The following is a 13,825-nucleotide window of genomic DNA, read 5'->3' on the forward strand; positions in this document are numbered from 1 at the left end:
ACACAAACCAGGCATGACATGAGTCAAGACTAGTTTAGATTCTGGGAAGAGAAATAGGGGAATGAAAATGTTCTCATGGAGCATTAGTGAAAGAAGACCCACACAAAAGAAAAAGAAGACCAAACACCACAACGAAAAATCCCAAGTGTGGTGTTGGGTAATCCATTCCAATTGAAGCATAAAATTTCAACTGTGTTGTGTTTCCCAGAGCTGCTTCAATCACTGAGCTCATCAAATCCAATCCCTCCTTTTGGTGGTCAAGAATTAGAAGCCACAGAGATTCACTGACACTCAGAACCTTGAGATGACCTGGTACTAGACTTTCTAGCTCTTCCTTCTGCCTCAGGAGGTCAAAACCCTTCCAAAGACACAGAGCACTCTCTCTGAGGCCACACATCTAGAAATGGGAAAGACTTTGTAACAATCATAGAACTAATACATCAAAAAGAATCCTGTCCCTTTCAAAGTAGTTTCACTGGGAAGTTACATACTTATTTCCAGCATCTAGTGCTCAGGTAGGCATGTTTTTATTATTCCTGAAACTTGTCCAATTTTTATCCTTTGACATGGATGATTATGTGAAATAACTAACAGTCCTTCAGTTCTAGTAGGTCTGGTGATTGAAGTATGTGGTCAGGCTAGGTATAATGCCATTTTTATTATAATAAAGTAAATAGATCAATTTTCTCATGATGTGGTTCCTTGTGGATGGTCTTTGTAGGGCACTATCTATCCCTTACTCTGTATCAGGCACAGGAGGTGAAATGGATGGGTTTCATGCCCCCTGTCATCAAGACATTTATGTTTTAGGGCAGTGTTTATTCAAGCAAACATGCTTAATACCAGAAAAAGTGAACTACCATAACTTGTGACAAGAGAGCAAGACATTATTTTGATTTGAGGAATAGGGAAAGGCTTCCAAGGAACAGTAACATTTTTGCTGGCCCTTGGAGGATAAATAGAATTTTAATAAGCAAAGAAAGGGATGAAAAAGCATTACAAACCGAGGAAGGATAACAAAGCCATGCGGATGTGAAAGAGCAGTGTGAGTTCCAGGAACAGCAAATAGTTCTGCGGTTGGCGCAGTGGGCACTTGGAAGATACTGGTGGGAAATGAACCCTGATCATAGAGGACCACAAATAATAGGCTCAGGATTTCACCAGATCCAGCATCGCACTCCTAACCATGTTTTGAATGAGAGTTCTGTTGGAATAAGCGGGTAGCCTCCCAAGATAACTTCTTGGAAAGATAACTCTCATTGGGATGCTTAAGTACTAACCCATTGCCATCAAGTCGACTCCGACTCATATAGCAAACTTATAGGACAGAGTAGAACTGCCCCATAGAGTTTCCAAGGAGCGTCTGGTGGATTTGAATTCTTGACCTTTTGGTTGGCAGTCATAGCACTTAACCACTACGCCACCAGGGTTTCGGCTTAAGTACTTAAGTACTAGGACCTCATAAAACAAAATCAGTTTCTATTACTTGGTAATCACATCTGATAGTATCATTTCTCAGTTCAGGAGAAAATTAGCACGAATAAAATAAGACATTTGGCTCCAGAGCACAAAAATGAGTCATCAGCAGAACCACAAATGAGGAAGAATCAGTCTTGCTGGGCAGCCTGTCATATGAGGCTGCTGAGTACAAAGATAGAACAGTCCAGGAAACCCCCTTGGGAAAATCTGGTTCTGGTTCTGGGGAATTGGAAAGGTCCCTCAGAGGTCAGGAGTCCCATGGGATGAGGTGGCAGGAGTGAAGGTGCCTGGGCTGACTTTGGGAAGAGCCCAGCAGAGCTGGGCACTGAGGTGAAAGGTAGAGACAAAGAAAGAAGCCCAGATTATTCTCCAGCACCAAGACAGGATGGCAGTGATTGGGTGTCAGGGAAGGGCTGCAGCTTGCTGTGTCTGGGGGTACCCAAGACCATGTCAAGGGCTCAAGATAGAGCATCCGTAGCACCACAATTAATTCTTTTTTAAATATTTTTGATTGTGGTGGATTTATATGTAGCAAAATATTTACCATTTAACACTATTACATGTACATTTTTGTGATATTGGTTATGCTCATCATGTCGTTCAGCCATCCCCACCATCCATTTTCAAATTTCTCCATCACCTTTAACAGAAGCTTGGTGTCTCCCAAGCAGTGAGGCCCCCTTTCCCCTGTCTCCCACCTGCCCCGGTAACCACTGATAAACTTTGGCCTCTATGCCATAGTTAATTCTTAATGCCACCAGCTCACCATCCAAAGTTACCAGTATAATTCCATACCCTGGTCAGAATTGTACCTAGAGAAGTGGCTCTCAATGTTAGCGTATACCGAAATGATCTGGGAGGCTTGGCAAAACACAGAATGTTGGCCCCACCCCCGGAGCTTCTGATTCAGTAGGTCTAGGATGGACTAACCCGTTGCTGTGGAGTCGATTCTGACCCAAAGCGACCCTGTAGGACAGAGTAGAACTGTCCCATAGGGTTTCCAATGAGCAACTAGTGGATTTGAACTGCCGACCTTTTTTTTTTTTTTTTTTTTTGGTTAGGAGCCGAACTCTTAACCGCTGTGTCACCAGTGCTCCGGGGTGGACTAAAAGATTTGCTTTTTCTAAGACGGTCCCAGGTGGCGCTGATGTTGCTGGTCTGGGAGCCACACTACGAGACCCACTGACCTCGAACGTGAGGGGCCCAAGCGCTCGGGTGGAAGCTTCAGTAGCTGAATCTGAGAGGAACCGGAAAGGGCAGGAGCTGAGAGTTTCCAGACCACACTACCTGACGGGGTTCTGTTTGCTCAGCAGACTGATAAGCAACAAAACACAGACTGTTATAATGCAATAGACAAAGAGGGGAGGGCGGGAAAACTAGTCTGAAGAAAGGAATTGGGGAAGGAATCTGACCATCCCCCCAGAAGATAACAGGTAGCAAGGATTGTAAGGATGGCGCAGGACCCAGCAGTTTTTCGTTTCATTGTCCATCGGGTCGCTATGAATCGGAACCGACTCAACAGGCACCTAACAACAACATGCCTCTTGCAATATTTAATCCCTTTAACACAGCATCTCAGGCAGTCACTGAACTTCCACAGTTATGCCAAAGGGATACCATTGGTACTAACACGTTAATTTATTAACCCAACACCAAGCAAGGAGGCTCAAACCTCACTATCACAGTATTGATAATAGGACAGTAACATCTTTTACCGTTTGTGAAGAATTGTGCTATTAACTGCACTAGATAGGCAATCATATAGCTTATTTACCTAGGTTGTAGCATGAGTCACAAAACATTTGGAAGATGGAAGCACTGTATATATTGAAAGCAATTAACTTTGGGGGCGGGGGTGTTGGCACAGCCCTAATGACCACTAGAGGGCAGTCATGTCCAAACAACAACAAAACAGCGAGACTAGCAGTCTTAGTGAAATACAGGTAAAAACAAAAACAAAAACCCAGTGCCATCGAGTCGAAATACAGGTAGTCCCTGATTTACCACTCAGAGCGGCCCTATACGTCAGAATCGACTCCAGCGTAACGGGTTTGTTTTTTGTTTTTTTTTTTTGTTTGGTTTTTTTTTTTTTTTTGGTTTTGACTTACCACCGAGTTGCTTTGCTGCAATTCTGTCCTAAGTCAATTCTGACTTAAGTCGAATGCCTCTTTTTTTTAGTTTTCATTATTATTGGCTTTTTTTTTTAATCAGTATCTTTATAAATCCAATCTTTATTTATCTTTGGGGGTTGGAAAAATTACATATAAACATCTGCAAGTGAATGTCTGAGAATGATAGCATCAGCAAACTACATGCTGTTTTTTTTTTTTTTTTAACATTGTACGTAGTACAAAAACAAAGGGTTGTAAGCGTGTAACTCGAATATGTCATAAACCAGGGACTATCTGAAATAAAGAGTTAATATCATCAAACTAACCCACTTGGCTGCACAGCCTTGAGGCCCTGAGAGAATTACTACAAAGTTCTTCATTTTCTTGTCCACTATAGTAACAGCCAAGAATGCTTTAGCTATGTCATACAGCAAGTGCCTCAAACCAGCAGCCTGTGGACAGGATCTGGTCAGCAGCAATGTGTTCGCCTAAGGCAGTTTTGTTGTTGTTTTATTTCAATTTAAAATGTCTTTAGGTGTGGCAGGCCCTCTCCAGTTTGCCACAACTCCCACCACTCTTTAATGTTTTCTTTGAGGCTCTTCACACATTTGCAGAGCCCCCTGAGATTCGGATCGCTGCTAAAATCTTTTCTTAAATACACAATGACTCCTTAATTGCTATCTCACTGGTCTACTCAACTACCTTGGGCTTTCCCACCTCCATCTATCTTTTCCCAAGTCATTCCTCTACCTACAATGTACTCCTCCAAGGTATTTCAATTTTTTGCAATCCTGCCCACTCTCCAAGGCCCAGATCAAATGTTACCTTCTTCTTCTGTGGTTAAAATCAGCCAAAGTGCATTTTCTTCTCTGACCTCCCATGGGACACAGAAGCTATACTGCTTTGTTAGTATTTATTTTCTGCTCTGTAGGCGATCTGTTGTTTTCAGGTGCTCTCCAGTCAGTTCCAACTCATAGCACTCTATGTATAACAGAACAAAACTCTGCCCAGTCCCGCACCATCCTCACAATCATTGCCACGTTTCACCCCATTGCTGCAGCCACTGTGTCCATCCATCTCATTGAGGATCTTCCTGTCTTTTGCTGACCCTCTACTTTATCAAGCATGATGTCCTTCTCCAGGGATTGGTCCCTTCTGATAACATGGCCAAAGTACATTAGACGAAGTCTAACCAGCCTCCCTTCTAGGTAGCATTCTGGCTGTACTTCTTTCAAGACAGGCCTGTTTGTTCTTCTGGCAATTCATGCTGTATTCAATATTTTTTACCAAAACCATAATTCAAAGGCGTCAGTTCTTCTTAGGTCTTATTCATCATCCAGGTTTCACATGCATATGAGGCAATCGAAAATACCATGGCTTGGGTCAGGTGCACCTTAGTCCTCAAAGTCACATCTTTGCTTTCCAACACTTTAAAGAGGTCTTTTGCAGCAGCTTTGCCCAATGCAATGCATTATTTGATTTCTCGACTGCTGCTTCCATGGATGTTGATTGTGGATTCCAGTAAATTGAAATCCTTGATAGCTTCAATCTTTTCTCTGTTTATCATGATGTTGCTGATTGGTCCATTTATGAGGATTTTTGTTCTCTTTATGTTGAAGTGTAATTCACACTCAAGGCCTTAGTCTTTGATCTTCATCAGTAAGTGCTTCAAGTCCTCTTCACTTCAGCAGGCAAGGGTGTGTCATCTGCATATCACAGGTAGTTAATGAGTCTCCAATTCTGCTGTATTCTTCTTCATATAGTCCAGCTTCTCTGACTATTTGTTTAGCATTCAGATCAAATAAGTATGGTGAAAGGATACAACCCTGATGCACACCCTTCCTGACTTTAAACCACACGGTATCCCCTTGTTCTGTTCAAATGACTGCCTCTTGGTCTATGTACAGGTTCTGCATGAGCACAATTAAGTGTTCTGGAGTTCCCATTCTTCGCAATGTTATCCGTAATTTGTTATGATCCACACATTTGAATGCCTTCACATAATCATGAAAACACAAGTAAACATCTTTCTGGTATTCTCTGCTTTCACCCAAGATTCAGCTGACTTCAGCAATGATATCCCTTGTTCCTCTTCATCTTCTGAAGCCAGCTGGAATTTCTGGCAGTTCCCTGTCGATGTACTGCTACAACCATTTTTGAATTACCTTCAGCAGAATTTTACTTGTATGTAATATTAATGACATTTTTTCAAAAATTTCCGCATTCTGCTGGATCAGCTTTATTAGTAATAGGCATAAATGTGGATCTCTTCAGAATGGTTGGCCCAGTAGCTGTCTTCCAAATTTCTTGGCATAAACAAGCGAGTGCTTCCAGTGTTGTACGTGCTTATTGAAACATCTCAATTGATACTCCATCAATTCTGGAACCTTATTTTTCACCAGTGCCTTCAGTACAGTTTGGACTTCTTCCTTCAATACCATTGGTTTTTAGGCATATGCTACCTCCAGAAGTGGTTGAACGTCAACCAATTCTTTCTGGTACAGTGACTCTATGTATTTCTTCTACCTTCTTTTGATGCGTTCTACATCTTTCAATATTTTCCCCATAGAATCCTTGAATATTGCAACTTGGGCTTGAATTTTTTCTTCAGTTCTTTCAGCCTGAGAAGCACCACGTGTGTCCTTTCCTTTTGGTTTTCTAACTCCAGGTCTTTGCACATTTCATTACAATACTTTATTTTGTCTTCTTGAGCCACCCTACGAAATCTTCTGTTCAGCTCTTTTACATCATCATTTCTTTCATTTGCTTTAGCTACTCTATGGTCAAGAGAAAGTTTCAGAGTCTCCTCTGACTTACATTTTGGTCTTTTCTTTCTTTCCTGTCTTTTTAATGACCTTTGTCTTTTTCATGAATGAAGTCCTTAATGTCATCCCACAAATCATCTGGTCTTCAGTCATTAGTGTTCAATGTGTTAAATCTATTCTTGAGATGGTCTCTAAATTCAGGTGGAATATATTCAAGGTAGTACTTTGGCTGTCATGGACTTGTTTTAATTTTCTTTAGCTTCAACCTGAACTTGCATACGAACAATTGATGGTCTGTTTGGCAGTTGGCCCCTGGCCTTATTCTCTTATTCTCCATCATCTCTTTCCACAGATGTAGTTGATCTGATTCCTGTGTGTTTCATTTGATGAGATCTAAACATTTAAAAAAAATTTTTTTTTTTAAATGTATAGTAGCCATTTATGTTGGAAAAAAATATTTCCCATGAATAGGTTGTAAGTCTTGCATAATTCAATCACGTGATCTCCGGTGTCCTTTCTATCACCAAGGCAATTTTTTCCAACTGCTGATCCTTCTTCTTTATTTCCAACTTTCCCATTCCAATCACCAGTAATAATCAATGTATCTTGATTGCAAGTTTGGTCAATTTCAGATTGCAGAGGTTGGTAAAAATCTTCAATTTCTTCATCTTTGGCATTAGTGGATGGTCCATAAATTTGAATAATAGTCATATTACCTGGTCTTCCTTTTAGGTATATGGATATTATCCTATTACTGACAGTGTTGTATTCCAGGATAGATCTTGAAATGTTCTTTTTGACAATGAATGCAATGTTGTTCCTCTTCAATTTGTCATTTCCAACATAGTAGACCACATGATTGATTCAAAATGGCGACACCAGTCCATTTCGGCTCACTAATACCTAGGATATGGATCTTCAAGCAGTCCATTTCATTTTCGACAACTTCCAAGTTTCATAGATTCATACTTTGTACATTAGCGGATGTTTGCAGTTGTGTCCTCTCATTGCGAGTTGTGCCACATCAACAAATGAAGTTCCTGAAAGCTTGACTCCATCCACATCATTAAAGTCTACTTTGAGGAGGCAGCTCTTCCCCGGTCATATTTTGAGTGCCTTCCAGCTTGAGGGGCTCATTTTCTGATGCTGTATCAGACAGTATTCCAGTGCTATCCATAAGGCTTTCACTGACCAATTTTTTCGGAAGTAGATTGTGAGGTCCCTCTTCCCAGTCTATGTATCTATCAGCTGAAACCTGTCCACCATGGGTGACCCTGCTAGTATTTGAAATACCAGTGGTATAGCTTCCAGCATCACAGCAACACACAAGCCATCACAGTATTGCAAACTGATGAATGAGTGATGGGTAGGTTATTTACTTACAAAAAAAATAGCCATAAAAAAGCCCTATGGAACACCGTTCTACTCTGACATACATGGGGTCTCCATGAGTCAGGGACCACTCTACCGTGACTTTTTTTTTTTTTTAACTTTTTTCAAAGACTATTGTGAGGATAATTAAAAAGCACTGTGTAAATATAAAGCAATAGTATAAAAATCATTGAATCTTTGAACTCTTGGTAACTGTTCACATATTTCACATACTAGTTGCTTAAACATTCCCTAACAATATTATTAGTACTATTCACTTGACTCTTATTCCATGGCTGGCACAGAACTCTGGAAGGCAAGCTCCAACCCAGCCACTGTCTGATATATCACACGTTCTCAGTGATTGGCAAGCATGATCAGTGTGTTTTGCTTCTTCACCCCCACCCCCCCTACCCAGGCCTCCAGAAGCTCTCTTCAGGCTCTGACAGCATCCTTGTCAGAGGCCCCAGGCATCTCCTTACCTCAGAGGAGAGGCCTGCCTGTGAGCCTGCCAGCACAATCCCTGATTTCTCCATTGACCAGCTGTGTTGCCCTGGGCTAGGCCCCTCTGTCCAGCACTTTGTCTTAATTGCACAGCTGAAAAATAATGATAACCGTCCTCACAAGGAAGCAATGAGAATTAATAAGTTAATCTTTATAGAACATTTGGATAACATAAAATGAGCAAGTTCCGATTCATCTCTTTCTCCAACTAAACAGATGAAGCATCTGCTAGGGAACTAGAACCCTTCCGTATAATGTTTTCTTGAAAGAGGCAATGTGAAGACTTTAATAAATCTCCTTTGCCTCCCAGAAGTGGGAACTGTACACATATTTCACTACGTCCGAGTAAGTAGTGAACGATCTCTTCACCCTGAGGGTTTTCCTTGTCAGAGGCTAATAGAGGCCAGGAAGAAACAGTGACCCACCATGGGTTGGCTGCCTGTTGTGGATAAGCGAGAAGAACCACAGAATCTCCCCCAGGGCTGTGGAATATTTCTTAAACCTCTGACAAGCTTAAGGGAGAAGGGAATGGACAAAGTTTAGTAGCTTCCTCTACCAATTTGCCTCAATGACCACCATCTCCCCAGGCCAGCAGTAGCCAAAACCAAATCCATTATCTTCAGTCAGTTCCAGCTTATGGCAACCCCAAGCGTGCCAGAGTAGAACTGTGTTACCTAAGGTTCTCAGTGGCTGATTTCTCAGAAGCAGATTGCTGGGCAATTCTTCTGAGGCCCCTCTGAGTGGACTCGAGTGTCCAACCTTTTGGTTACCAACCAGCGTGTTAACCTTTTGCACCTCCAAGGGCCCATTCTTTGCTTAATAAGAATAGTGCTTTAAAGCCTTTGGAAGTTATTGGTACTTTTGCAGCAGATGCATGAAGCCCTTTGTCCAAACAGTTTGACCACTTCCAAAGCACTGCAAGGGAGACACTCTGTAGGAACAGTCTCTGTTTACCATGTTGTACTACCTCTTAGCTGAAAATGAACCACTCTGCCTGTGATTTATTGCCAGTGAACATCTATACTGCTTTGTTGGAAGTCCTATCTCCATACCATTTCCTGTTTTCCTTGCCCCAGTCTCAGGCAGTTATCTCCTCAGTGTCCGGCCTTCTAGATTAAGCCCCTAATTCTGTTCCCTAATCCATCCTGCATACTCCCCGCATAGTCTTCCCTGGTCTTCGCCACCTATTCAATTCCTACATTTGAAACAATAAATCCCACCTCTATTTCCATACCCTTTTTAAAGACCCTTATGTAAAGGATCAGTAGAAATTCTCCAGGCAAAGAGAAAGAGAATGTGCTCATGGGTGGCAAGGGAGAAACGGGGAAGGAAGGGCGATAGGGGCCAATAGAACAACATACATAAAAGCCACAAAAAGAAAGCGTGGCCTATTTGGGGAACTGCATGTGACTCACTAAAACTGCAATCTAAGGGCCAAGGGAAATAGAGAAATAAAGCTGGTGAAGGAAGCGGAGCCAGCTCACAGAAGGCCTTGAGTCCCGTGTGAGATGAAAGAGTTCCAACTTTATCTAGGAGCCAGCAGGGGCCATTGAAGGGCTTCACATAGGAGAGAATCACAAACAGATTTGCGAGTTAGAAAAATTTCTCTGGAAGAAGAACGGAGAATGCACTGAAGGAAAAGACCAGGAGCAGGGACACCATCTGCAAGGTTGTTGCAATAATCCAAAACTGATGATGGCAAGGGATAAGCAGAGGTGATGATAACCAACTCAAAGTGTTGTTGTTGCTAATTGACATTCGGGCCCAAGTTCCTTATCTTTGTGAATCAGTAACAGTTCGAAGACCAGCAATTTGAGTGGCATTGACTCAAAATACTGCTTGGACTGGTTATGATTTAGATCAAAGTAAGAAGTTTACAATCATGTTGGGTTAGAAAAGGGAGGGGGACAATACATGCTATAAGAAAAATGTTTTAAAAAAAAGTGTGGAAATGCTGAGCACGAAATGAATGATACATTATTTAAATTTTGAGGGTTCAAATTGAGAAGCTGAATTCTAGAGTGGAATGTCCATGGCCTTTAGAGCCAAGCAGAAATGAGAATAAATCCCAAAATTCCAACTTACTGTGTAAATTCAGGTTAGTTGGCCAGCCTCTCTGAGCCTCATTTTCTTGTCTGTAAAATAAAAAAAATAATAGCTAGCTTACCTAGATGCTGTGACATTCCATGATCTAGTAGGTGGCAGGTACGTGGTAAAACCTTCCCAAGATCTGGACATGGTAAGTACTTATTGAAAAGGTGTTGAATAACAGAAAAAAATGAGCAGAAATGTCATGAGAAGATGGTAAAAAGGAGAGTTGCACGAACAAACACAGAATTGGGAGTGTGCAGGTCTTAGCTATTCTGGACTATCAAGACTATAAAAAGATATAAAACATTGCAGTGAAGATCTGACCCCAGCAGGGTGTAAAGTCCACTTTTACTACCCATCTCCCTTTTCCAGACTCAGCTCTCTACCTCCATCCAGCTTTAGCCCCATATTCTGCTTTGAGTCATCTTGGCTAAGGGTCCATCCCCAACCTTGGTTTTCGTCTGATAAGAGGGCGCTGCTTGGGTACCTATTCTACCCCTGTTCACGTTCTAGGTACCTACCCAATGCCCCAGGGGTGCCCTTGCCAATTCCTTTCCCCAGAGATTTCTAAACTCTCTACCTCATGGCTTTATCCTGGTACCTATTTCCCCACAGGTGTCCTTAAGATGACTCCAAAAGCCCGTTGCCACTTTGTTTGGATCTGTTTACAAACTGCTTGTTGGACTTTGATATAGTATTGTCACCCTCCTTGGGCAACAGCCATTGCAGTCAGTTGGAAACTTATCCCGGTAGCCGACGAGGCCATGGTTCTCCCCACCTCTCAGTACCTGCCTTACCCCAATATGAATCCAGTTCCAGATTCAAGCCCTTCGCTACATGTATCTGGGCTAAGAAAAAAAAAAAAAAAAACTAATGGCATTTTATGTTTACACAGCAGTTTACAGTTTACAAAGTTCATTCATACCATGTCATTTGAATCTCACACCGTTCTCATCAGTATGGATTGAATTGTGTTCCCCAAAAAGATATGTTGAAGACCTAACCCTTGCTCCATGAATGTTATCAATTAAGTTAGGATAAGTAAGTTAAATTAAACAAGGTCATACCAGAGTATGGTAAATCCTAACCCTAATCTTTGGTGGTGCAGTGGTTAAAAGTTCAGCTACTAACCAAAAGGTCAGCAGTTCAAATCTACCAGTCACTCCTTGGAAACTCTATGGGGCAGTTCTACTCTGTCTATTTGGTTGCTATGAGTCGGAATTGACTCAACAACAAAGGGTTTGGTTTTTTGGTTTAATCCTAATCCTTTCCGGGTGTTGATTTATAAAAGGAGAGTCACACACAGGGGGAAGATAGACATCATGTGATGACAGAGGTAGATGAATCTCTAAGCAGCAAATGAAAGCCAAGGATTTCCAGTAGCCACCAGAAACAAGGAGAGGCCATCAAAATGTATCAACATAACTGATACATAATTTTTACTTCTAGCATCCAGAACCATGAGGAAAAAAAAAAAATTCTCTTCTTAAAATCATCCACTTTGTTATTGTGCAACGATAAAGAACAATGATGAATCTGTGAAGCATCTCATAATATGGATGCATCTGGAGGGCATTATGCTGAGTGAAATAAGTCAGTCACGAAAGGACAAATATTATATGAGACCACTACTGTAAAAACTCATGAAAAGATTTACACACAAAAAGAAACAATCTTTGATGGTAAAGGGGGAGGAGAGGGGTGGGGATGGAAAAGCACTAAATAGACAATAGTTTAGCGGTAACTTCAGTGAAGGGTAAGACAGTATCCATACTGGGGAAGCCAGCACAAGTTGTACAAGGCAAGGCCATGTTAGCTCCATAGACGCTTCCAAACTGCCTGAGGGACCAAATTGCTGAGCTGAGGGCTGTGGGGACCATGGTCTCAGGGAACATCTAGCTCAATTGGCATAACACAGTTTAAAAAGAAAATGTTCTACAGTCTACTTTGGTAAGTAGCGTCTGTGGTCTTAAAAGGCTGTGAGCAGCCATCTGGGATACTCCAGTGGTCTTACCCCTTTGAGAACAAGGAAGAATGAAGAAAACTAAAGATACAAGGGAAAGGTTAGTGCAAAGGGCTAATGGACCACATCTACCACAGCCTCCACCAGGCTGAGACCAGTACAATGAAATGGTGCCCGGCTACCACCACTGGCTGCTCTGACAGGTCCCGGACAGTGTTGGAGAAAAATGTAGAACAAAATTCTAACTCAAAAAGAAAGACCAGACTTACTGGACTGACAGGGACTGGAGAAACCCTGAGAGTGTGGCCCTCAGATACCCTTTTAGCTCAGTAATGAAGTCACTCCTGAGGTTCACCCTTTAGCCAAAGATTGGACAGGCCCATAAAACAAAATGAGACTGAAAGGGCACACCCGCCCAGGAGAAAGGACTAGAAGCAGGACAGGAAAGCTGGTAATAGGGAGCCCAAGGTTGAGAAGGGAGAGTGCTGACATGTCTTAGGGTTGTTAACCAATGTCATAAAACAATATGTGTACTAAATGTTTGATTAGAAAATAGTTTGTTCTGTAAACCTTCATCACAAGTACAATTGAAAAAAAAAATCCCCCACTTCGTGGTATTTTGTTATGGCAGCTCTAGTGCACTAAGACACTCATGATGTAAATAAGTAAATATCCCTATTTTGCAGGTAAGTGCAAATGACTTGGTTTGGGTGATCAATCATTCTGGTTTACCCGGGATTGAGAGGTTGCCTGTCATGTAGGAATTTCAGTACTAAAACTAGGACTACTTATGCAAACTGGAATGGTGTGTCACCCTAGATTATGTAGCTAGTTAAGTGGCTGAGCTAGGATTTGAAATCAGGGCACCTAGCCCGTCACTATAGCAGTCACACTCAATAAATATTTGTTAAATGAATGACACAAAGTCTGTCCTGTTTCCACCAGGCCTCTCATAAGCAGCATCCTCTTCAGACTAATACATAAAGGTCTTGTTTGCCTTCTTTCTTCCTAAAATAGCAATCAGAGGAGAAAGCGTAGGAAGGGAACACTGCTTTACATGAGAAAATCTTCCTTGTGTTAACTGCCATGTAGGACTAAACACTCATAGTAATAATCTCAACAAAAGAATTAATTAAGCCGAGTCTGTGATTATCTTAATAAGGACTTGAAATAAAAAGTGATTGTGAATGGGCCAGTAACCCAATCAATGTACATACTCTGCCCCAGGATAATCAAAAGCTGATTGCATGCATGAATATTCAGTTCATGTAAATTTTAAATCCTAGTATCAGATAAGGATAAAGGGTTGTAGGAAACATGAAGTGGTCAGCACATTTCCTTAAATTCAAGCCTAGGCTCACTGAAACCAACTCAGAAAGGTAACAATCTATGGTGTCTTTAAAGGCCTCCAGAGGAGGGTCCACAAGCTTCTTGATGTGATGCTTTTAACATTTAGCCATCAAGAAAGGAAGACAGAGAAGGTGGTTGATGGAGGGCAGCTACCTATCTCAACACAGAAATCTTTCCCTCTTCGTTCACCC

The 13,825-nt window shown here is 41.7% G+C and overlaps 1 long non-coding RNA gene across 3 annotated transcripts in view; it reads right to left on the bottom strand.

Moving 5' to 3' along the window:
* LOC111750520 (uncharacterized) overlaps nt 1–13,825 on the bottom strand; it is a 311,775-nt gene that overhangs the window by 294,370 nt on the left and 3,580 nt on the right. For all 3 annotated transcript variants that reach the window (XR_010321511.1, XR_010321510.1, XR_010321509.1), the window contains exon 2: nt 10,316–10,365. This is a non-coding gene — a long non-coding RNA (uncharacterized LOC111750520). The remainder of the gene's footprint in view (nt 1–10,315; nt 10,366–13,825) is intronic.

Source organism: Loxodonta africana, chromosome 3, assembly GCF_030014295.1.
Source record: "Loxodonta africana isolate mLoxAfr1 chromosome 3, mLoxAfr1.hap2, whole genome shotgun sequence".
NCBI lineage: Eukaryota > Metazoa > Chordata > Mammalia > Proboscidea > Elephantidae > Loxodonta > Loxodonta africana.